This window comes from Hylobates moloch, unplaced genomic scaffold (genome assembly GCF_009828535.3).
Source record: "Hylobates moloch isolate HMO894 unplaced genomic scaffold, HMol_V3 SCAFFOLD_16, whole genome shotgun sequence".
Lineage (NCBI taxonomy): Eukaryota > Metazoa > Chordata > Mammalia > Primates > Hylobatidae > Hylobates > Hylobates moloch.
In genome coordinates, this window is record NW_026652291.1 from 77,252,930 (window position 1) to 77,278,032 (window position 25,103).

A 25,103-nucleotide genomic window follows, 5' to 3' on the forward strand; every position below is an offset into this window, starting at 1 on the left:
TTCCCATAAATATGAAAGAATTATGATTTTCATTTTCTTCATGTCCTATGTTTTTCAAGTTTTTAAAATAATATGCATATATCTGGCATAAGCAATAAAAATAAATGTCACCAAAATAAATTTTAGACCATCCAATCAAAGATGTATATTAACTTATTTGACATTTATTTTTTAGTTTTTTATAAACAAATAGTTTTACCTATTTATGGGGTACATGAGATATTTTGATGCAAGCATATAATGTGTAATAATCAAATCAGGATAATTTGGATGTCCATAACCTCAAACATTTATTATTTCTTTGTGTTGAGAAGATTCCAAATCCACTTCCCTAGTTACTTTGAAATATACAGTAAGTCATTAACTTATAGTTGCCCTATTGTGCTATTGAACACTAGATTTTCTTCCTTCTACCTAAGAAATAAAATGCATTTTTGTACCCAGTAATCAACCCCTTTATATCCCTGTCTTCCCAAGACCCTTCCCAACCTCTGGTAACCATCATTCTACTTTCTCACATATGAGTTAGAATAGGTGATATTTGTCTTTCTGTGCCTGGCTTATTTCACTTGACATAATGTCCTCCAGTTCAATTAAAGTTGTTGGAAATTACAAGGTTTCATTCTTTTTTATGGCTGAAAAATATTCCACTGTGTATATGCACCACATTTTCTTTATCCATTCATATTTTGATGGACACTTAGGTTGGTTCCATATCTTGGCTAATGAAAATAATGCTACAATAAACATGGGTGTGCAGATAGTTCTTTAATATACCGATTTCCTTTCTTTTGGATATATAAGCAGCAATGGAATTGATGGATCATGTGGTAGTTCTATTTTTAGTCTTTTGAGAAGCCACCATAGTCTTTTTCATAGTGGTTATACTAATTTACATTCACACCAACAGTGTACAAACATTTTCCTTTCTCCACATCCTCACCAGCATGTGTTATTTTTTGTCTTTTTATAAAAGTCATTTTAACTGGAGTGAAAGGAACAGAATGGGAGAAAATGTTTGCAAATGTTTCAACAAACAAGAGATTAATAACCAGAATATATAAGGAACTCAAACAACTCAATAGCCAAAAAACAAATCATCTGATATAAAAATGGGTAGTAGGTCTGAATGGACATTTATTAAATGTCACTAATCATCAGATAAATGCAAGTCAAAACCACAATGAGATTTTTAAAATTTTATCTGTGTATCAATCACCATGCCAGTAAATATAGTTATAAATAACGTATGGTCTTTTACCTTGTGGAGTTTGCATCTGAAGTTGTGGTAGACATATAAGAGGGACCAATCTCTGGTGCATATGAATGTCTCTATTTCTCTCTATATTTGTTTGTTTCTTTATCTGTAAACACTCTATTTATAAAGGAGTTGTTTTATAAAGAATAAAATAATTATCTTTTAAAAATATTTTTAAGAAAATTTTCAGGCTAGTGGACAGCTGATATGGAATAGTATGGGATAAGGATAGTAAGAATCAGCCAACTATAGGAAATTTGAGAATGGCTTTTCAGGCATGAAAAGCATAACTATATGAAATAGTATAGTATATGAATCTAAAAATTAGTATTTAAATATAGGTTTTATTTATTGAGAGAGGCCAGGACATAGCAGTTCAGGTTGAAGAGATAAACACATTGAGAAAGTCAGATCATCATTGACTTTCTGAATTATTTAAGAGGTTGAACTTTATCCTTTATGGAAGAGGACTTTAGAAGGATTTTAATCAGGATAATTAGGTGAGCAGGGCTGTACTTTAGAAAAAGGCAAATACCCTTGCAAAGCTTCTGTCTATATGAACAATTTGAACAGAATTTCTGGCAAGACATAGTTGTTTAAAAGAGAGAAAATAGATACTTATGATTGTGAGGGGAGGCCTCATAATCATGGTGGAAGGCAAGGAGGAGCAAGTCACATCTTACATGGATGGCAGCAGGCAAAAAGAGAGCTTGTTCAGGGAAACTCCCCTTTTAAAAACCATCAGATCTCATGAGACTTATTCACTATAACAAGAACAGCACAGGAAAGTCCCAACCCCATGGACTCAATTATCTCCCACCAGGTCCTTTCCACAACATGTGTGAATTATGGGAGCTACATGATGAAATTTGGTTGGGGACACGGAGCCAAACCATGTCAAACACCATGGCTTTGGGGACACGTTTAACTGAACGATACAGGTCGTCTCATCACTGCAGTTCTTTAACACCTTCAATTTAATGCAGGTTAGATCATGAGTCATGGCACTACATCAGTCATCACAAATGCTGGCTTCCAATGACTGTTCCAACGTTGTTATTCTGCTTAGTTGATTGGATTTACAAATGCAAGTCTTGCATGGACAATGCAGCAAAATATGAATGATGATTTTTTCTGGTCATGTTAAATCCTCTGTCCATCATTTTATGGTGTAAACATAAAACTGTGTCTTCCTCGAATTCTTTAGGTTCTAATCAGTGAATTCTTAGACTATGATCTCTTTCAAAGTTGCTGAAAGTTGCTTTTCACATACTGCTCCTAGTGGGGAAGATAGGAAAGGGGCCTGTGGCCAGAGTGAGAATGGTATCATTTATGTAGCATCGCTTATAACTGACCTGAGGGAGCAGAGAGCAGGAAGGTGGACATAGGGCAAATGACACTTGATACTACTCCTGATACCCTCATGTTCTGTAGACTGGAGGTGGCACCAGCATGGGAAGGATGACAGGAAGGAGCTGATTCACAGGCCTACACAGAGTTAAGCCCAAGGGTCATTTGTAGGCTGATGATATCCTCTAAGCCCTGGTACCCTGAATTCATCCTGTGACAAAAATGCATGAGAATCACTAAAATCAGTATATCGACACCATTCTGGTAGCCTCATTTCACATGATCCCATGAAAAAAATACCATACCTACTAGTGGGAGCAATCTGCTTTGGAATTTGAGCCCCAGGATGACTCCAAAGTCATGAGTCCCTAAACTCTTTGAGGGTAACTGGTTGACCCCATATGTATTAGTCTGTTTTCACACTGGTATAAACACATACCTGAGACTGGGTGATCTATAAAGGAAAGAGTTTTAATTGACTCATTGTTCTGCATGGCTGGGGAGGCCTCAGGAAACTTACAATCATAGCAGTAGGGGAAGAGGGGTCTTACATGGTGACAGGCAAGAGAGTGAGTGAGGAGCAAAGGGAGATGAGCCCCTTATAAAACCATCACATCTTGTGAGAACTCAATCTTTAATGTGAGAACAGCATGGAAGAAAATGTTCCTATGATCCAGTCACCTCCCACCACTAGAGAGACCACTAGAGGTCTGTAGACACATGAGGATTATGGAGATTATAATTCAAGTAGAGATTTGGGTGGGAACACAAAGCCTAACCATATCATTCTGCTTGCGGCCCCTCCCAAATCTCAAAACCAATCATGCCTTCCCAATAGTCCCTCATTCTTAACTTGTTTTAGCATAGTTTCAAAAGTCCAAGTCCAAAGTCTCATCTGATACAAGTCAAGTCCCTTCTGCCTAGGGGCCTGTAAAACAACAGCAGGTTAGTGACTTCCAAGATACAATAAGGGTATAGGAATTGGATGAATGCTCCCATTCCAAAAGGGAGAAATTGGCCAAAAGAAAGTGGTTACAGGCCCAAGGCAAGTCCAAAATCCAGGAGTGCAGTGATTACATCTTGAAGGTCAATAATGATCTCTTTTTACTCCATATCTCACATTCTGAGGCACACTGATGCAAGAGGTAGGGTCCCATGGTCTTCGGCAGCTATAAAATGATTTTTTTCTCCTAGGCCTCTAGGCCTTAAGAGGGGCTCCTGGGAAGGTCTCTGGCATGTCCTGGAGACATTTTACCCATTGTCTTGGTGATTAACATTGGGTCCTTGTTACTTATGCAAAATTCTGCAGCTGACTTCATTTTTTCCCCAGGAAATGGGATTTTCTTTTTTAGCACATCATTAGGCTGCAAATTTTCCAAAATTCCATAGCAGAACTTTAATGTTCTGCTTCCCTTATAAACACAAGTTCCAATTTCAGATTATCTGTATCAAGTTGAAAGTTGCACAGTAGGGACAAAATGCCACCAGTCTCTTTGCTAAAGCATATCAAGACTGACCTTTACTCAAGTTCCCAGTAAGTTCCTCATCTCCATCTAAGACCATCTCAGCCTGGACTTCATTGTCCGTATCACCATCAGCATTTTGGTCAAAACCATTCGACAAGTCTCTAGGAAGTTTCAAACTTTCCCACATCTTCCTTTCTTCTTCTGAGCCCTCTAAACTGTTCCAACCACGGCGTGTTACCTAGTTTCAAATTCGCTTCCACATTTTTGAGTATCTTTATAGCAGTGCCCCCTTAGCTTCGTAGCAATTTACTATATTAGTCAATTCTAACACGGGGAATAAAGAAATACCCAAGACTGGATAATTTATAAAGGAAAGAGGTTTAGACCGGATGCAGTGGCTCACAGCTGTAATTCCAACACTTTGGGAGGCTGAGGCAGGTGAATCACTTGAGATCTGAGAACAGCCTGGCTTACATGGTGAAACCCTGTCTCTACTAAAAACACAAAAGTTAGTCGGGTGTGGTGGAACCCGTCTGTAGTGCCAGCTACTCAGGGGGCTGAGGCGGGAGAATTGTTTGAACCTTGGAGGTGTAGGTGGCAGTGAATTGAGATCACACCACTGCACTCCAGCCTGGGTGACAGAGAGACTCTGTCTCAAAAAAAAAAAAAAAAAAAAAAAACAGTTCTGCATGGCTGGGGAGGCCTCAGGAAACTTACAGTCATGGTGAACAGTGAAGGGGAAGCAAGCTTGGACTTTCTCACACGGTGGCAGGAGAGAGAAGAGTGAGCAAAGGGGGAAGATCCCCTTAATAAAACCATCAGATCTCATGAAAACAGCACGGAGGAAACCATCCCCATTGGGAGAAAACATTTTAAAGGGTCCATTTTCAAGGCATGATACATCTAAGTACCGGCAGCCAGCCTGCGAATGTAACAAACCACACAGCTCATGCACCTAGAAGGTCACAATAAGCAAACAGAACATAGAGGAGGGATCAGCCCATAAAAGGGAAAAAAGTTTCGTTATTGGAAAATTGAAACTTCAGCAGGAAAGGGGACTCGGGAACAACCTTATAAGTGAGATAATGAAACTTAGGTGATGTCCAGGAAGATTGTAACCCCATAGTACTCAACCAGTGAGGAACTGGGGGAGGGACTTGTGTGCTAGGAAATAAATTACCTGTTATGACTGCCCTGTGTGTGCCTGCCCCGGCCCCGATCTTGCAAGATGGTTATTAAAAAGTCTCACTTTTGCTGTTCTTAGTGCCTCTAAATCCATTCTTTGGGTTTGGATGGGCGAGTGTGTTCCTCACACTCATGATCCAATCACCTCCCACCAGGTCTCTTCCTGGGAATTACAATTCAGATTTGATTTGGGTGGGGACACAAAGCCTAACCATATCCCCATGTTGTGAGGGATGTGGGATGAGGAAGAGGGTACATTTAGGTTTGAAGAGGAAAACTGGCTGATGCGTAGGTGGGCAATAGTCTAGGCACTGTGCTGGATGGCATTACTGACCCGGTCAGTCCCAGCCACCAGAGGAGGATCTAAACATTTTAACAAAAGCTTCTAAAGCGTGGGGCCCCTAAGGCATAAGACCCATGGTAGGGGCCACACTTGCACTTTCTAAGGGTGATACTGACCACTTGAATTAATTAGACAAGTGACAATGTGATGACATTATGTTAGGACAACATAACATATTAAAAAGGTACAATTTATATTTTTAATTTGAAATGACAGACTGAGGGAAGCCTGAGTAGTTTTTGGTTTCTGTCTTAGGTAGATCTGTGTCTGCGGAGGGATTTATTTGGATAAAATCAAAATTTGGGTGGGACAGACAATAAATTAACATACTATCAGATAATTGTGTGATTTCACCTTTATCAGATCACTTATTATTAAACCTGTATGTAAACTAGTCACACAGGGATTGTGCTGAAATGCAGATTCTAATTTAGTAGGTGTGTTGTGGATCCCGAAATTCTATATTTCTAACAAGCTTCCAGATGATACTAACTTTGCCAATTGAGGAACTATATTTTGAGTAGCAGAGTGCTAGACTATGGTTCTAGATATTACTGGATTAAAGAGCTCCTAAATCTCCTAAGAAGGAATATAATCTTATAAGAGGAATTAACTTACTGCACCCTTTCCTGGCGCTGTTTCCAGACTGTCAATTATCTTTTCCTATCTCAGTTACTCATTGATAATAGAAGCAATCATCCTAAATGGCATGTATAATAATGGTTCTTCCATACATCTAAGTATTCACTATGAAGTTGTAGTTATCTATTAATCTATTACTACAAAGGATACCATCTCAAAATTTACTGTCTTAAAACATCAGTTTATTACTCTTCATGATTCAGTAGGTTGACTGGCTTGTTCTTTTGTTTCATGTAGTGTCAGATGGGGTGATGGGGAGCTACAGTCACCTGGAGGCTGAACTGGCAGCTGGGGCTGACATTCATGACCACGATTCTCCACTTGGCTGCTTGGGTGGCCTCATAGCATGGTGGCTAGATTTCAAGAAGGAGCAAAGAGCAAGCATTCTAAAGAAAATAAGGTATAAGAAGACAGTTCATAGGCCAATCAAGGGCTAGGCCAAGAACTAGTATAGTGTCATTTCTAATATTTAGTTTTGGTTTGTTTGTTTTAAATGTCAAACAGTTACAGTGGTGGGGGGTGAAATACATAAGGTTTGAAATAGGGGCAGAATGGTTAACTGGGAAACCATCAAAGTAACAGTCCACCGTAGATGTTTAGAGAAATGAAGGCAGTTATTGAGAAGTTGATCGAGTTTACTTTTTAGTTCATTGTCATTTCCTTTCTAACATGTCATTTCCTTTCTAATGATCAGATACCCACTATTTGATCATTAGAAAATGAAATGTGATTCTCTTGTTTGAAAATAGGCATAGAAAACAGCCAAAGAGAGCAAATGAAACAAAAAGAATTTAAAGTATGCAGAAGAGCACATATACATGTGTGCCCACAAAAACAAAAATAAAAACTAGAACTGTTTTTGTTCTATCCCCTTTGTGACAAGAAAAGATGTTCTACGTATAATACTGTAACATTAACTTGCTATAACTCTATGGGTCTCTGAAACTCTGGTGATAGAATCTTCTTGCTTTAAATTTTCAAAGAGCCCATTCAGTTGACACTTTATATCTAGCTCTTGAGGAGCTGCAGTCTGAAATTTTATGCAGCAGTTTCTTTCACACAATCCTTAGGCCCACTGTGGTTTAGCAGAATTAAAACTTAAATAGAGTTGAAATGTAATTTCTTGAACATTTTCTAACTCAAGTAAATTCGAAAACATTAATAAAATTTCATGGAAACAATATATGCTGCAACAGTAGCAATATTAAGCTAAACACTTTTTTCTAAAGAAATAATATTGCACAATTGTAATCAGTTTCAAGAAGTGTTGAGAGAAATAAAATTCCATCTAATAAATCTGTGACAAGACAAATTCATACAACTGATTTCCTCTATTTTCAGTGTACTGAGATTCTCAGATACACGTAATAGTAAAAAAAAAAAAAAAAAAGACTCTAAAGGAACATTTACTGAAATGGTTTTTTTTTGTTTTGTTTTAGTGCCTGATTTATACACAGAACAAGCAAAGCAGCTTCCTTAAACAGCTGTATTGGGAATAGCATAAGATACAATTTTATTTATTGTAGAACAGCTGTTTAGATTTTAATGGCTATCACATTTTATTTGTTTTTAAGTATACTCTAATAGCAGCAAAGAAGAATTCTCTGTAGTGTCTATGATAGTTAAACATGCTTATCAATGTTTCATAAATAGAGGAATATCTTTCCAATCACATATATTTTTTAGAAACTTTAATTCAACATACTTTTTAAGTTTTAGAATGAAATACAAAGGTAGTACAATGAGGCCTTGTATATCCTATGTCCAATTTTTCCCATTGTTTACATTTATACTTCTGTGGTTCATTTGTCGAAACTAAGAAATAAACTTTGGTATTTTCACTAAATTACAGAGTTAATTTCAATTTTACCCATTTTCTATTAATGTTATCTTCCTGTTTTAAGAACTAATCTAGAATGCCACACTGCATTTAGTTGTCATGTTTTTCCAGTCTCCTCTGATCAGTGAGACTTTCTCAGTCTTTTCTGTTTTGTTTAAGACCTTCAATATCTGGGGCAATACTGACCAGGTATTTTGCAGAATGTCCTCCAATCTAGTTGTTTTTTAAATGTTTTTCTGATGATTATACTCAGTTTATGGGTTTATGGGAAGAATACCACAGAGGTGAATTGCCCTTCTCATACCATATCAGGGGCTACATAATATCCACATGATATCACTGGAATGTTAAGCTTCATCACTTGGTTAAGGTATTGTTTGCCAGGTTTCTCCACTGTAGATTTTTTATTTCTCCCCTTACTTATTCTATCCTTTGAAAGCAAGTTACTAAGTCAAGCCCATCCTCGTGTGTGTGTGTGTGTGTGTGTGTGTGTGTGTGTGTGTGTGTACCTAAGAACTTCACTTCTGGAAAGGGCAGCTTCTACATGCGTTAAATGTAATTCTTCTGTAAGAAAGATTTATCTCTTTTCTACCATTTAATTATTTATTCAGTCCTTTATATTATATACATTTATTTTATACTGGTTATACTTTAATACTAGGTTATTTGCTTTGTTGCTTACATTGTTCCAGCTTTGGCCATTGGTTACAGTTGGTTCCTTTGTCCTCTAACATGTCCTCATCGCTTTGTATTTTCAGAACTTCCTTACCTTCTGGTCCTACAAGATGCACCAGGTTCATGTTGCATTTTCTATACCTCAGAGCTGGAATCAACTACTACTCCAAGGAGCTCTGATTTCTTTTTTTTTGAGAATGGAATTTAGAAACTAACATCTAGACACTGGGTGTGCTTGTTGCTAGAGTGTCATTGTTTTTAGGCCTTAACCACAAACAAATTATTATGTATAAATTTAATAATCTATGTGAAAACATAATTGTTTTGATATCTAGCTATCTGTCTGTATATTAAACTAAACTTTAGTTCGTACTAATATCCTTGACTCTAACTTAGTGCTGCAGAGGTCATTTCAACCTTCCTTTCTTGCTTGTGCATAACCTCCTTCTCTAAAAACAAAACATTGAACTAAACTATACTTTAGTTTTAAATGTGAATTTAAAATTTGTCTCATATTTAATAGTCTTGGGATCACCTGTATGTGACACATTTCTTACACAGAATATAAGATTCGCTAACTAATAAGACATATTTATCCCTTGAATGTATAATATCATATTCATATGTAGCTTGTTAATTTAAAATATTTTATCATTAATATAAGTACCAGCTGTGCTTGGCATGTGAGGGGAATATAGCAAGAGGCTAAAAATAATTGTGAGTAAATAATCGACTTAATAAAATTGTCCTCATGTGCACTGTGGTTATTTGAAGCTGTAGATCAGTGGTATTCAACCACAGTGGCACGAAAAATCACTTGGGGAGATAAAAAATGCTGTTTCCTGGTTATCACATTGAAAGAATCTGATTTAATATGTTTGGAGTTCAGAATGGTCATAGGAATTTTAAAAGCTCTCCAGGGAATTCTGATGTACAGCCAAGGTTGAGCCTAGATTCAGAACTCCTCCAGTATTTGGCTATATTAATGCTGATTGCAGCATCTCCATGCTGTCTTGTTTCCTAAATGGATAGATTCCAAGATAAACTGTGAAACAGTAATATGTATTTGAGTTTGGACAATGGGGCACACTGTATTGTTACAGCAAATGCAGTCACTGCAACACCACTGTAGCAGTGGTGGACATGTAGATACCTATGTCTGCTCCAAACCAAAAAACACCTCTAGAAATTTAGAGATATTCCTTTATATATATATATATATCCTGTGACCCAGTGTTATAAACAGAACTGTGTCCCTTCACTGTTTATGTCTTGAAGTGCTAGCCCTTCAATGTGACTATATTTGGAGACAGAGCCTAAATATGTAAGTAAGGTTAAATGAGATAATGAAGATGAAGTGAAGGTTAAACAAAGGTGGGTCTGTAATGCATTTGGGCTGGCGTCTTTATAGGAAGAGGAAGAAGGATCAGGAATGTGCATGCACAGGGAGAAGGCCGTGTGAGACATGGCAAGAAGACTGCCTTACACAAGTCAAGGAGAAAGACCCTGCAGAAATCAAGACTGCTGGCACTTTGATCTTGAACTTCTAAGAAAATAAATTTCTGTTGTTTATGCCACCCAGTCTGTGATAGTCTGTTATCGCAAACTGACAGAACTAACACACCCAGAAATTTCACTTCTCAGGGTATAATCAATAGATATTATGTACATATTCAAGAAGTGTTTAGAAATATTCATGGTAGCTGTAGTCTTGTAGACCCATGCTGGACACATCCCAAATGTCTAACCTTAAGTGTACAATTCAGTGGGTTTGATGCACAGACAAAATCCATACTTTTTCACAGTATAGATCATTTGCACCACACCTGAAAGTTCCTAAATGCACCTTCCTACTTAATGCTTTACACTCAGACTACGTCAATTAAAATTTTTTCACAATAGATTGTTTTTTCTTGTTTTAGATCATAATATAAAGTCATAAAAGCATGGAGACTAGGACTACATACTTTTTTTTGCCTGAAATAAGGCTTTTAGTATCTCAATAATGCTTTTACTAAAAAAATTCAATATTTTGACACAACGGTCTATAAATATTTAGATCCATAAATGTAACTGCACAGAAATAAGATTTGTACTTTTTTCTATAGTTACTTGTTTTCATACTTTAGGGCATATCTCCTTACCTTGATAGTGTAGGTATTTATCATGTGTTATCCTATAAATCTTAGTCACAACTCCACAATTCACTTGGAATTAAAATAATGCATCATTCTAACTTTAATCAGTGATTTACAGCAGGAAATATAAAGTATTTGTAGTTGATGATTTATTCCATTTAATAATATTCACTCTGTGCTGGTATGGTTGATACTTCCTGTGTTTCTAAGTGTTCATTTGGGACAAATATGGGTGTCCATACTATCTAAACTCAGTGCCTTTAATGGTATATCTGGAAGGCATTAAGAAGTCAGTGGATTTGCTATAAAATAATGCAGTCCTTACAAAATTAGAAGAAAAGTGGTGCACTCTTAAAGTACCCTTTTTCCCAGCACCGTTACTTTTTACAAGGTGTACTTCTAGTGCTTTAAAGTGCTTACCTTTAAGTTTTGACCAGTATTCAATTAAATAAGTAGTCATAACAATAAATAGTACATAAAAATACAAATTTAGGATGCCAACTACTCTCTCGCTATATTCTAAAATCCATGATCTATTATTTTGCATTATTTTTAACTGAAGAAAAATAATAATTCTTAGATGGTTTAATTATCATAGCCTTACAAATAAATGTTTTTACATTGAATATTTAGTTTCTATGTATACTCTGGAAATGCAAATTTAGACTTTTCCCTGGGTCTTGGAAATAATTTGCAAGTCTAGATAACTATCACTATGTTTATATAAAAATGTTACAGGGTGTTAACTGAACTTTACAATCAGTGATGAGACGTTTTTGATGATCTTGTAATTATTCAGATTATTGTCTAGCAAATATTTACTTTCTGTGCTCCTACTTAGGCAAAATGCACCTCCTTACCCCATTGATATGATAGACCATGTGACTTTCTTTGGCCTGTGGAATGTTGGCAAGTATGATTAAGTAGAAGCTCTGAATGTATTTGGAATATTTTCTCTTGGCTCTTGTGCTCCAGTGACCCTCCATGAGAAGAGAATGACATCAGTGGCTGTTACCCTTTAGTCTCTGTCTCAGAAAAAACACACGTAGAGCAGACTTAAACTCTGCCCACAGCTTGAATACAAGTCCAAACAAACTGCATCTTGATGCAGAGCTGTGTGATTAATCCCAGCCTTGATCAGCTGAACTGCAGTCAACCTGCACATTCATAAATGTCAGTTTTCCAGGGTAGTGGTTGTGCAGCATTTATAATAATACCATCTTATACCTAGTTAATAATAATCAGTTATCAACTGGCAGATACAGAGGCAAACTAGGACGTAATCCTTTCCTCTCAAATGCTTAGAATCTACTTGGTTGAAAAGCTAAGTGAAAAGTACAGAATACTGAGGAGGAAAACAAGAATTAGTTGGATCAGGATAGAGATAGTGAGTGTCCTTGGAAAACTGTATAGGTGGGCTATTCTAGTTATGTATGCTATGTAAGTAAACACCCTAAAACTCAATGGTCCCAAACTACAATTTGTTGTTGTTATTCATGAGGGTTAAACTAGCCTACATGAACAGTTCTCCACTGGGTATCTCATGAGAGTAACTGGATGTCAGCCGGAGCTATCATTTGAAGGCTTCACCTAGCTGGATATCCAAAAAGTCTACTACATAATACTTGATGCTGACTGTTATGGGACTTCAGGTGGGCTGTCTGCTGCAGCACCTACACATTGCCTCTTTATGTGGCTTGGGCATCTCACAGCATGGTGGCTGAGTTCTGAGAGGGAGTGTCTCAAGGGCAAGCATTTCAAGAGACCCAGGCTTTTTATGACCTAATCCCAGAAGTCTCAAAATGTCACTATTACCATATTCTTGTCATCAAACAAATTACTAAAATCAGCCCAGATTCAAAGAGAGGGAACTTAGGCTGCAGTTGTTCATGTGAGAAGCAGCAAGTACCAACAGAATTAAAGAAATTGAAAGTGGCCATTTTCTAAATTTATTTACCACGGAGGCTTTATTTGATTAAATTTGGATAAACAGCTTTGTCTAGAGAGTGCCCATATTATTTTTCATCCATACTACGACTTGTTTGAGAGTGGAATGGACAATAAATATCAATACGTATCCTCAGCAAAACTTGGGCGTATTTTAGTGTGTTGATAACTAAGCTACTGTGTATTTTTATTCTGCCTGTGATGCCTAGGGTCTGCCATTAGGGGGCACTTGAGGGATGCCCAAAGACAAGTGGAGTGAGAACAGACTTGCCCCTTTCTATTCCCATTGTCTCAGCAGTCTCATTAGAGGCAGTTGGTTCCAGTTTTCAGGTTTGGTTTTTCTGTATTTCCGCAACCAGCTTCAATGCACTCTCTGAGATACACTAACATCAAAATGTGGCACTTCTTTTTCAGAAACATGAGGCTGAGCTCTGAGAGGTCCCTTCTATAAGCTTCTAGGTTCTAATAATCCCAACGTCTTCCTTTTGTTCTCTGGTCCCAGGAGGTATGACCTGCTCTTGTTAGTCCTACAATACAATTCAACCAATTTCTTACATTAAATTCTCTGTCAGAAAAAAAAGATGTAGTTCTGTTCTTCTATTTTCCTAATCTAATTGAAACCATTATCTGATATATTGGTTTTATTTTCCTATCTTGAATAGGTCATATCAATCTAAAAGTTTTACTAAATAATCAGAATGACATTGATCTCATGCTTAGCACTAGAGATGTGTTTAAAAAGCAAAAACCAATTTCTAGGGACATTAATACATTTCTTAGAGTGAAGTTGGAATCACTGACATCAATTAAATGGAAAGCTTGGATTCAAATAATAAGTTTTATTACTGTTGTAGTGTAACTCATTTACTTATTAATAAATATTGAAAGATTTTCCCAAATAACTCTATCAACTTATTTTATGATGTGTATATGCCTGTGGCTTCTTTAATATAGAACAAACTGATTTTTAGTATAAAGCAATCATGTATTGCTTAATACATCTGTAAAGCTGGCACTATGCTATTGTATATATAAAATTATTTCTACTTTTCTGTTATCATATTAACATATAGGAAAGGGTGTTAACATAAAATATATGTATGTGCAACCTATAAGAGATTTGAAATGCATCAGTACAAATCCTGGGAGTAGCAAACAAATACAAAGTTTGCAAATGAATTTTGGGAATGTACATTCCACATAAAAGCTTATTTATAGCTAGTTTCAGCTATTCAACTCACACATGTGATCTAAGCAATGGATGTATTCTTTGGTAAAGCTAATTATTTGTGTTTAAAGAACCATGTAAAATATAGGTGAAAATTTTAATGTTACAATTTTTTTAAAAAATTAATAGTCAAATTTAGTGGGTATTCATTGAAAAACACCACTAGAAATGCAGCACCTTTTTCATTCTCTAAAATGTTTAGTAGCACACCTGCTTTGCCTAGTGCGAATTCCATGAATTTTAATGGTAGAAATTTTTCTCTCTGAGATTTCATCCTGATAGCTTTTGGGTTTTGTTTTCTCTCTTCTTTTTCAATACAACAAGAAAACATGCTAAGCCAGGTGACTATATGATTCCCTTTGTCAGAGAGGACACTTAGAGTTTGTGCCATTTTTTCCCTCTCCTTTGATGGAGCCCGAATAGCACTGCAGATACACAACAAAAGTGTTTTGATGCCTCTTTTACAAAAAGTACTATGCATCTTTCATATGAGATCTGTTTATTTAAAATCATTTTAAATTGATATTGTCAGGGGTCCTACTGTTAAAGTCTACCAGTTAATTATGCTATGGCAGGAGGACCTACCTATATTTTATAACAGATTACATTGATAGGAGGTACAGCAACATAATTTAGAAAAATAGAATCTAGTGATTCTGTCTTTTTCAGTTAGCAGGAGGGGGACTCCATGCAGACGCACAAACCTGTGTCTGCAAAGGTGTAAGTGATTTGTCACTCAACAGTTATAACTCTTTGGGAATGTGGGCAAAGATTTGAGGGATTTAAATAATATAGAGGGATAGAAAAAGGTGTTATTGACAAGCAAAAGAAGACATATGTTTGAAAGGAGAGAAAAATAAAATGTTTCAGAAAGATAGGACTGCATTTGGGAATTGTTGCTAAAAATAATGTGTCTAATTTGAGTATTCTAGTCTTTTGTTTTTATGGAGATGAATCATTTTGATTTGGACCTTTTTAATGTGGGTTGATTATAAATAAATGCTATGGTTTGAATGTTTCCCCAGAAAGCATACCCGAGACTGGGTAATTTACAAAGGAAAAAGGTTTAATTGACTCATAGTACAGCATGACTGGGGACTCAGGAAACTTGCAATTATGGCGGAAGGGGAAGCAAATATCTTTTTTTGACGTGGCAACAGCAAGAAGAAGTGCCGAGTGAAAGAGGGTAAAGGCTCATATAAAACCATCACATCTAGTGAGAAATCACTCACTATAGAGAGAATAGCGTGAGGGTAACTGCCCCTATGATTAAGTTACCTCCCACGGGTCCCTTCCACAACATGTGGGGATTATGGGAACTATAATTCAAGATGAGATTTAGGTGGGTACACAGCCAAACCACATCAGTCATGACATAGCACTGCTTAGCAGTGTGATGATAATAATCTATCCCAGAAATATATACATATTTAACTGTATTCTAGTTAAATAATTCTGCAATATGACCAAATTTGACAGGAGCTTAACTAGAAAATATTGAAAGAGTGTACATATACAAAGGTACAATAGACAAACCATATATGACAGTATATGACTCAACAATCTCTGTAAAAACTAGCCGGGGAAGTCAATCTACAACTTCTGTAGCTTTTATTTTTCTTTTCTTTTCTTTTAGGAATAGACAGGACTTGTTGAACTATTGTTGACTTTGCCCCTGCTTCTGGCTCAGTACCAAACAGATTAAGCCAAATACGCTTCCAAAACTAATCACACACAATGCCTTACTTCTAATTAGTATTCTCCAGCTTCCTGTTTCTCTCTCTTTCTCTCTCTTACTGTAAAGGCTTCCTTCTACTTTGCCTCCTTTCCGTTTCTGCCAATCTCAATTATGAAGGCTGACTCCCTTTTTACAGCAAGCTCCCAATAAACAGACTCTGTTCTTATTTGACTAGCTTTCATTTATTTCCCCAGTTCTGGAGCTTCCATAGAGATATAGTCTGCATTGCCTCTAGACATGGACTCCAGTCTTTAAATAGGTGTGACATTCATAGAGGTCGCTTGTGTCTTGCTGCTTTGCTCATGGCTTGGGGGGTCCCTGCCTATGTGCCACATCAGCATCAGGTCTGAACTTTACTGTCTTTGCCTTAAATTCCATAGCTATTTATTCTCATTTTGGTACCTAGATTTTTTTTTTTTTTTTTGGTTCTAATTTGTTTAACATCCTTGGTAGAATCAGGCAATTCCTTTATATCCATGTTTTGCTCTCTTGTGTGCTTTTATTTTTATGTTGTTCTATCTAACAGTGTTACATGTCATAAGGAGAAACACAAGTTGAATCGCAGCTCAGAACCAAGCATAAGCCTGTGGTTGAATCTGGCTTTGTAGACTGGTATATTTGTGGTCCTCTCCTAACTGGCATCCATGTGAACAAACTGCAGTGGGTCACCAGTAAAAACGGATAAAGTTCTCCTTTTATTTCTGATATTTGGTCTGAGAGTTTGGCTATGATACAGAGAGCACATTTTTTTTTCTGGTTTTTCATCTGCTAAGGATCCAGATTGTCAGGTCTGTGTTCTGAGGTGGCCAGCAATGGAGTTGAGGGTTTAAGTACATAAGTGTTGCTTTAGACTTAACATTGACACTTCTCATGGGATATTCTAAATGGTATCATCCTCCAGGAGAAATCTTTTGTTTCTTGTATGTTTCTATCTCATTATAATTCTAATTTTTGTTTCTGTCTCTCTAAATGACGTAATTTCAATAAGACTGATTTGGCCACTCTGGGAAACACTTGACTTGAACTAATTGTTTGTTTGGAAGTCTCCTTAGAAAAGGAAGGAGATAAGATTTCTCAGGCCCCAATGGACAGCAATATTTATTACTATACAGAGCTCCCCAAATAAAATCCTGATTAAAAAATTGCTTTGTTGAAAAGAATCTTTGGCCAAATCTAACAAGCAATTTGACAAACTTAAGCAACAACAAACTAGATTCATTTTCTTGGTGAATCCTTCCCCTACTTGTGCTCCAGTTGTCTTTCTATATTGAGCTCTCCTGCTTCCCACTATCCTCTAATTTGTCTTTTTTCCACAGCTCTACTCCCCTTCGCCTTGTCTTGATCCTCCACCTTTTCCAACAACTCTTCTAAGATCTCCCAATGCCGGTTGCCTCTAAAGATTCATCCTCCCATGAGCTAGGTAGCAGACAGATGTGGAATTTAAATCTTGTATCTCAGCTGAATTAAGACTGATAATTAAGAATTTCCCTGAATCCAGATAAAATCAACCACTATTCATGGAATAATTTAGAACTTTTTTGGTGCCTATGACCCAGTGTTACCTGAGGTTGTGATCAACTTCTACACGTTGATCAGAACTTCAGAAACCGAATCCTGAGCATAAAAGCTGATTGAATTGACCTGGAAAGAGATGATTGGGATCCCTCATTTCAAAATATACTCGAAGATCAAAAAAAATTTCAAAAGGTACAGTAGAGACTCTTAAAACTGCACTCAAACATTTCTAATGAAAATTGATTGGAACATAATTAAATCATGCAAACAAGGAGAAAATGAAACTATAGAATATTTTGGGATAAATTGGGAAATAATTTCTACTTTTTGGTGTTAAAGAAGCTGCTGATATAAAAGTGGTCCTTTCATCTTACTTTGTCAATAAAATTAAACCTGAAGTTTGAAACCTAATTTTAAAAAACAGGATTAAAATGAAAAAAAGCCCTTTTATCTGAACTACAATACTCAAAAAAAACATTTTAAAGGAACTTTAGAACAAAAATCAGACAGGACCCAAAATAAACGTGTTGTTCTGCAGATCAAATAGCTAGGTGGCCTACTTCTGAACCAACCACTTATTGAGCAGGACACTTGTAGCTATTGTAAACAGGAGGAACACTGGAACAAAAAAGATTCTCTCATATTACATAAGAGGAATCAGGATGGAAAAAGTCTTTTTATAGATCAAAGAGGGTACTTCCAGAAAGAAAAAGAGCTCAGATCCTGCCTTACACTTAAACACTCAAGGTAAATTAACTATAAACATAGATGGTCAAACTTATCAATCTCTGATTTATAAAGGTGTAACTCTTTTTATATTAAATACTGCTATCTTTGTTCCACTTCTTACTCAGAGTAAGCATACCACACTGGGTATAGGTATTTCAAATAACCAACAGATTTTCTCCAACTCCTAACCATTAACTGTCACCCCCCCAGCCCATGAGTGAATATATTTCTTCCTGCTGTGTGGTATCATACCGAAAACTTTAATAAGGAATGGCTTAAGTTGTAAATGAAATTGCACATTTATACCAGAAGGACTATTTCTTAAGTTTTAGACTCAGGACTCCTCTACTTATAATCACATTGTCTTCTTTGTACATATTTTTGTCTTCACTATTATATTTGATACATTCCCCAAAGATCTTGACATCATATCTGATAGACAAGGTGCTAAAAATTTCACTGACATAGAAAAATAATTAATGCAGAACCCATTAAGTTTCAAATAGAGTCTACTAAAGTGCTACCCATACCTTCCCAAACCATTTAAAACCAGAAGTAAAGGAAGGATCGAACCTGTAATGGAAGTTTGTATACCTGAAGATTTACTTTATCATGCACTGCATTAGTTCTTGTTACTTTCTTGTCCTTTCAGAAAATAAGCCAAATAATGGAGGAAAGCTATTTGTTCCAGTAAAGAAACCAAATGATTGAAGAAATCAACCTGTTCATGACCTCAGGGCCACCAACAAAATTATAATGCTTCACTTCCCCATAGTATGAAAGCCAAATGCCATCTTATCATCAATTCTGCCTGAAGCTACTATCTTTACTGTACATATCTTTTCTCTTCCTTTGTTCCATGTGCCTTTAGACTAGGAGAGTCACTAACTTTTTGCCTTTATCTGGGAAAGACAACAATATACCTAAACAGTTGTGCCCAGGGGTCCACTGAAGGCCCCTGCTATTTGTCCCAGGTCCTCAATCAAAACTTAAAAGATCTAAATTTCCTTAGATTCAGTTCTCATACCATATGTAAATGATCTTCTACTTTCTTCAGATAACAGGTACAGACAACAATTTGTAAAATGAATTTCATTTACTTGCTCTTGGCCTTAGCTAACAAAGGAAGCATATGTTTCAAAAGAAAAAGTGTAATTTTATCCCACAGTCCATTATTTAGAGCATGACTTTAATAAGGAAAATAGATTAAGAATGTCCAAAGTTATCATAGGCCCCTTAAACATAATAGTTGAGATGATTTCTAGGTTTAATGGGATATGGCAAAAACTGCATAAGATAAATCTCCAGTACATACTAACACACACCCCTATGCATATTGTATTTAAACTACAGAAAAGAAAATACGAAAGGAAAGTCTTGAAGACCAGAGACAGAAAACCAGCTTAGATATAAAGAAACAAGATAAGAATTACAGCAAACTTTCTGTCAGAAATCACACAAGCAAGAAGACAGTGAAGTAAAATATTTAAATTGTTGAAAGAAAAATAAGCACCACCCGGAATTCTGTATTCAGTGAAATCATTCTTCAAAGTGAAGAAGAAATAAGTACTTTTTTTCAGATAAACAAAATGAAGAGAATTTATTGCTAGTAGACTTTCGTTGAAAGAAATGTTAAGATGTTCTTCAAGCAGGAGAGAAATTATATATATGCGTAATATATTATAATCATGTATATGTTTAATATTTAATTATAAATTTATAATATTTAATATGTTATATTAAGTATATAATTATAATATATATGTATATATGACTACTGAATGCTTCTCCTCTACAATGAGAGGTCAAAGATAGTCTCTCTCAGCACTTTTATTCATTATTATACTGAACTCTCTAGGTAATGGAAAAATCTTTTAAAAATAAAATTTACACACCAGAAAGAAGTAATAAACTATATTTTCTTCATAGGTGATATGCTATTCTATGTAGAAGACTGCAAAGATACCTTACACTTTTTACAAAACTTAACTAAATATTTATTATGGTACTAAATGTAAAATTATAAAACTTTCAAAAGAAACCATAGGAAAAATTCTATGTGGCTTTGGGTTTGATGATAAGCTTTCACATATAACACCAAGGGTAAAATTGATGAAACTAAGAAATTTGATGAATTGACTTTATTAAATTTACAATCTACCTCGCAAAATACACTGTTAAGAGGATGATAAGACAAATCAAACAATGGAAGAAAATATTTGTAAAACAAACATCTGACAAAACATTTGTATCCAAAATATACAAATAACTGTTAAAACTCAACTGTTAAAACTCAAAAATGCATTCAGAAATGAGCACAGTATCTGAACAGATGTCTCAGCAAAAAGATGTACAGATGGAAAATAAGCATATGAAGAGATGTTCAACATATTTTGTCATGAAAGAATTGCAATTTAAACAACGAGATACCACTTTGTACCTACTGGAATGCCTAAAATCCAAAAACTAACAGCAGTTGCTGGTGTGGATGTGGATCAACAGGAACTAAGAGTTTTCATTCAGTGGCGGAAATGCAAAATGGTACAGACACTTTGGAAGACAGGTTGGCAGTTTCATATGAAGGAAACATAATCTTACATGATTCAGCCATTGTGCACGCCCAACTTATTTAAAAGCTTATGCCCACAAAAAAATCCTATACACAAATGTTTGTAGGAGTTGTATACACTATCACTAAACAATGGAAACAACACAAATGACCTTAAATCGGTGAACAGATAAACAAACTGGTAGATCCACCAAATAAAATGCTATTTAGCAGTAAAAAGGGATAGCAGTCAAGCCATGCAAAGACATGCATAAATCTTAAAATTTGTATTACCATTAAAAGAAATAAGACTGTAGGGCTATATGCCATATGATTCCATTCATGTGACTGTAGAGTTAGAGTTGGTAAACACATCAGTGGTTGCCAGGGATTTGGTGAAGGAGTTGAGTTGTTTTGGTGAAGCACATAGTATTCTTAGGAATTCATATTGCAACAAGAGTATCTAAATATACTACAAATGATTGAAATAACCTTACTGAAGGGAAGGGAGGATATCTGCTGACCTAAGTAGCAACGGAGATGAATGGAGCCTCTAAGACTGAAGGGAAAATAAACTGCACATGAACACTGTGTTCTGGTTGGTTGTCTGTTCCCACTGGAGTATGGTTTTAAAATTCTGAAACCACTATACAGTTTTTGCATACAGGAATGAAACAGGTAAATGTATGAAAGATGGAGAAAGCTACTGCTGAAGCGAGAGTTTAAAGACAAACAAGGGGAGAAGGCTAGAATGACCCATGTGGTAATGATTTAGGGTTGGAAACATCAGTATGAACTCATGTTTATCTTCATATGGATAAAGATGGATCCATATGGAAATGTTTATAGATGTGTGTATATATGTGTGTTAGTATAAACATGTATTTTTTCTCTATCAGCTGAGAGTGCCTAGAAACAAGGATATCCAAATATCAACCAACATCCAGAATTCATATCTTGGTTTCTAATACCCTCCTCCAATAATAGGAGCCAGGATTATTTAGAGAAATGATTGATTCTAGGACTGAAGATGAAAATATACTACATGAGCTTGGAGCATCCTATTGTGCCAGAAAGTAATAATGTGCTAAAACAACAACAACAACAACAACTCATAGTCATAAGAATACGTCAAAGGGACACAGGGACAACAGAGGTACCATCTGAAAGACACCCGACGGCTAGACCTGGAAAAATTTGAGTAATATTTTTTTTAATTTGTTTTAAATTATAACTCAAAATATAAAATAAGTGTCCATGAGATCATACTGCTATAAATAAGTGATTTTTTAAAGTAAATAATTGGAGTAACAAACAAATGTCTTTTTCGGTTTGATTTCAATTATTTTATGTGGAAACTCTATTCCCAAAGAGGTGGAACATAACTTCTGTTCCCTTATGTATGGGATGTGTATGGTGATTTTCACCTAAAGGGCACCATATGGAAAGGGAGAAGAAAAGAGTAAGTTTACCATAGAGAAGCCTGTCACATACTACCTCAGCCAGTGGTCGAAGCCAATATCAATAGTGACAGATTATGTTGATAGAATGCACCTTTGATACAATGTGGTAAAAAGAACACTTTAACTCTTTGATCTTCTTCCACTCAAAATACAATCCAAGTTAATAATGAGAAAAAGTATAAGCAAACCCAGCTGAGGAACATTCTACAAAGTACTTGATCACTTCTCCTCAAAACTGTCAAGATCATCAAAAGCAAAACTAGTCTGGAAAACTGTCCCAATTAAAAAGAGCCTAAGGAGACATGACAACTAAATGGAACATGATATCCTAGACAGGATAATTTAACAGAAAAAAGTACATTAGTAAAAACTGGGGAAATATGAATAAATTATACATTTTGAGTTAATTGTGTATCAGAATTGGTCCTTTAGTTGTGACAAATATGCCATAGTAATGTAAGATTTTAACAATAGGCAAAACTGTGTACCTATGAGAACTCTTTGTATTATCTTCTCAACTTTTCTGTCAATCTAAAAAATTCTAATATAAAACATTTAACCCCTCTCCCCTCAAAAAGAAGTTGAAGTATATTTTTTTGTGAAATTTTTTTTTAATGAAATCAAATATTCTTTCTGACTGTTAGTAGCTCAGCCATGATTCTCTTTGCTGTGTATGGAAGTTATAGACTTTGAAGGAAAATATAATGTAAATTAGGGTATTTGAAAATTGCATATTTGTCAACAGGGCTCTGAAAAATATGTATTCACAAAAATAAATACATTTATTTTAGATCATTTACATTCAGCTATTTCTCTGGCTTTTGTTTATACATTACCTATGTATATTGATTTTTCAATAAAATATACTCAAGATTATATGAAAATTATGAAATTGGCTAGATGAAACACTGCTGTTTAAAATGAAAATAACATTTTTATTTTACTTTAAAATACTCTTTCCTTTTCATTCCCACTTATTATAAGGAGACTTAAAGAATTATTTGAGGTTGTTTTAATGATGAAAATGAGACTAAGAGCATTTATTCTGTAGCTGTAACAGGCTTTTCCTAATTCTTAGGTCTTTGGTAAATCTTTTATAGGACCAAGTGGCTTTTAACATTTGAAGTAGTGGCTTAGAATTTGAAATACTTGCAATATTAGTAATTTATGAAAGCTATAGCTGGGTTAGCTCTTACCTAACTTTTTATTTAAGAATAGTACTAATCAGATAAATTTCATTCATGGCTCCTGCTAGGTGAATTTATATTAGGCTGAAATTAAATGGGCTTAATATGGTGAATGCCAATATCACATAATGAGATGTTCTCTTTAACTAATTTCTAGGATATTATTAGAATACTATAAAAACTTTTCCAGAATCCAACTTTAGGAAGTAATAGCATAGAAACTGAGTATTTATTTATGGACTGAGTTTAGACTAGGTTTATTAAAATGGATATAAAGATGGATACAATATAGTTCCTTGCCTTCAAGAAGCTTGATTTGAGAGGAAGAAGCAGTCCAAAGCCCTATACCAAGCTTCTGATAAGAGAAGCATTGGGTGCTTGGAGGCCCCTAAGAGAGATGCTTAAACAAAATTGGTTAAGGAATTGAGATAGGAACTGGTTTCTGAAAATGTAATTTAAAAGGAGAGTTGGAATTTAGGTAGAACGCAAGAACTTGATGTGTGCAGAGAGAACACATGTAAGACACTGAGGCAGAATGGAGTATTACTTACTACAGAAAATTGCAAGGGTTCATTGTGCTTCAGGGCAATTATCAGAGTTAAGGCTAAAAAGGCAAGTGAAAGACAAATTCAACCAAGTCAGTAATAATGTCTACTTAATTTATGGTTACTTACGTCATATTCGTTATTAGTGCAATGCCCACAGATATTTTTGTAGTTTCATGGTAGTACAAAAATCTGTGTCATTCCTGACATAGACAATAATGATAACTCCAATGTAATGTCTAATTTGAAGGTAATAAATGCAGTTGATTAGAATTATTCAGACCTGGATTTCTGATTGTGAGGGAAGGAAGAAAAGAGTAAACTAAAAAGGTTTATTATCTCATCTAGAGAATTCCAGTAACTGAGTGGATAATGTCCTCTTTTCTGTAAGTTGTAGAGAGGAAGTACAATTTACTTAAAATACTGGTATCCCTCAGTAAAAATTTTTTAAAGTTTTATTAGCTACTGTTTTGGCTTCTAAATCTTAGTGAGACTGTCATATATTAATGTGCAATGAAAGCAAGGTGTTTTCTGCAAAGCATAGGAGACATATAGACTTGGGCATGCTTGTTTCTATTTTTACCTTTGTAAAGGCAAAAAATAGACTCTGTGACTCCTGCTCTTTTATGTTGTAACAAAACTCAGCTTTCTCTACATGGTACCTCCAAACAAAAACCTAGAAATGACTAAATACTACAGAAAATGTCAGATTTTGTTTATCTAATGCTTATAAATATATAATATAGTTACAACTGAATGTAGCCACATTGATGTTATACCATTCGTCATTAGTATAAAATAAGTATTCATAAACCGTGTACCTACTATATCCAGAGGTTGTCCTAGGCACTGCTAAGATGTTGTACATAATAGCCTCAGCTACTCTCAGATAGGTTACATTCTAGGAGTATTTAGCGCCAGCGTGTAGGGCTTTATGAGTCCCCACTAAAACAGCTATATAAAAATATCAATCAGTGATATGATTGTAACTAACCCTAAAAAAGTAAATAAGCATTTATAGAATCAGAAATACTCAGATCTAATCCAGCATCTTTAAAACTGGGCAACATAGCTGAAAGTCAGATATCTGTTTAAATGCTCTACAGAGATCTCTATGTTAAATAATATCTCAGAAAGAATGTATGCAACAATCTTTGGAAATCTGAAATGTGTACTAACATACTTTAATTAACTTCTATTAACTTTAATATACGTCTATTCACATTTACTTTTATTGAACTTGAAATGGTTAGCTTCATTTTTGTCCAGTTCATATCATCTATGGAATTAATACAGTTGTCTAAAT